Here is a 2,417-nt window from a genome sequence, read left to right on the forward strand (position 1 = left end):
CATGTGGTATTTTTCCTTCTTTGACTGGCTTATTTCACTTAGCATAATGCTCTCCAGTTCCATCCATGCTGTTGCAAATGGTAAGAGTTCCTTCTTTTTTACAGCAGCATAGTACTCCATCGTGTAGATGTACCACGGTTTTCTAATCCATTCATCTACTGATGGGCACTTAGGCTGTTTCCAGATCTTAGCTATGGTGAATTGTGCTGCTATGAACATAGGGGTGCATAGATCCTTTCTGATTGGTGTTTCTGGTTTCTTGGGATATATTCCTAGAAGTGGTATCACAGGGTCAAATGGGAGTTCCATTTTTAGTTTTTTGAGGAAACTCCATACTGTCTTCCATAGTGGCCGCACCAGTCTGCATTCCCACCAGCAGTGCACGAGTGTTCCTTTTTCTCCACATCCTCTCCAGCACTTGTCGTTTGTTGATTTGTTGATGATAGCCATTGTGACAGGTGTGAGATGGTACCTCATTGTTGTTTTGATTTGCATCTCGAGGATGATTAGTGACTTTGAGCATGTTTTCATATGTCTCTTGGCTTTCTGAATGTCCTCTTTTGAAAGGTGTCTATTTAGGTCCTTTGCCCATTTTTTGATTGGATTGTTTATCTTCCTTTTGTTGAGTTGTATGAGTTCCCTATAAATGTTGGAGATTAAACCCTTATCAGTGATAACATTGGCAAATATGTTCTCCCATGTAGTGGGTTTTCTTGTTGTTTTGTTGATGGTTTCTTTTGCTGTGCAGAAGCTTTTTATTTTGATGTAGTCCCATTTGTTTATTTTCTCTTTAGTTTCCAATGCCCTAGGATCTGTATCGGAGAAGAAGTTGCTTCGGTATATGTCTGAGATTTTGTTAACTTTGGATTCTTCTAGTATTTTTATGGTTTCCCGTCGTATATTTAAGTCCTTTATCCATTTTGAGTTTATTTTTGTGTATGGTGTAAGTTGGTGGTCTAGTTTCATTTTCTTGCATGTATCTGTCCAATTTTCCCAACACCATTTATTGAAGAGACTATCTTGACTCCAATGTATGTTCTTGCCTCCTTTGTCAAATATTAATTGGGCATAGTGGTTTGGGTTGATTTCTGGGTTCTCTATTGTATTCCATTGATCTCTATGTCTGTTCTTGTGCCAGTACCAGGCAGTTTGAGAACAGTGGCTTTGTAATACAGCTTGATATCTGGTATTGAGATCCCACCTACTTTGTTCTTTCTCAGGATCGCTGCAGCTATTCGGGGTCTTTTTTTTATTCCAGATGAATTTTTGGAGAGTTCGTTCTAGGTCTGTGAAATATGCTGTTGGTATTTTAATGGGAAGTGCGTTGAATTTATAGATTGTTTTGGGTAGTATGGACATTTTAATGATATTGATTCTACCAATCCAAGAACATGGTATGTTCTTCCATCTGTTTATGTCTTCCTCTATCTCTTTTTTCAATGTCCTGTAGTTTTGTGAGTAGAGGTCTTTTACCTCTTTCGTTAAGTTTATTCCTAGGTAGCTTAATTTTTTTGGTGCGATGGTAAATGGGATTGTTTTTTTAGCCTCTCTTTCTGCAAGTTCACTATTGGTGTATAGAAATGCCTCAGATTTCTTGGCGTTAATTTTGTATCCTGCTACATTGCCGAATTCTTTTATTAAGTCTAATAGTTTTTTGATGGAGTTTTTAGGGTTTTTTATGTATAATATCATGTCATCTGCAAATAAAGACAGTTTTACTTCTTCTTTTCCAATTTGGATGCCTTTTATTTCTTCTTCTTGTCTAATTGCAATGGCTAATACTTCCAGTACTATGTTGAACAGGAGTGGTGAGAGTGGGCATCCCTGTCTTGTTCCTGTTCTTAGGGGAAACGGTGTTAGTTTTTGTCCATTGAGTATGATGTTGGCTGTGGGTTTGTCATATATGGCTTTTATTATGTTGAGGTATGATCCTTCTATTCCCACCTTGCTGAGAGTTTTTATCAAAAATGGGTGTTGAATTTTGTCAAACGCTTTTTCTGCATCAATTGATATGACTATGTGGTTTTTTTCTTTCAATTTGTTTATGTGGTGTATCACATTTATTGATTTGCAGATATTGTACCATCCTTGCATCCCTGGGATAAATCCTACTTGGTCATGGTGTATGATCTTTCTGATGTACTGCTGGATCCGATTTGCTAAGATTTTATTGAGGATTTTGGCATCTATGCTCATGAGGGATATTGGCCTGTATTTCTCTTTCATTGTGTTGTCTTTACCTGGTTTTGGTATTAGGGTGATGCTGGCTTCATAGAATGAGCTTGGAAGTGTTCCTTCCTCTTGAATTTTTTGTAGTAGTCTGAGGAGGATAGGTTTTCGTTCTTCCTTGAATGTTTGGTAAAACTCCCCTGTGAAGCCGTCTGGTCCTGGGCTTTTGTTTGCTGGAAGCTTTTTGA

This window comes from Myotis lucifugus, unplaced genomic scaffold, assembly GCF_000147115.1.
Source record: "Myotis lucifugus unplaced genomic scaffold, Myoluc2.0 scaffold_4, whole genome shotgun sequence".
Classification (NCBI taxonomy): domain Eukaryota; kingdom Metazoa; phylum Chordata; class Mammalia; order Chiroptera; family Vespertilionidae; genus Myotis; species Myotis lucifugus.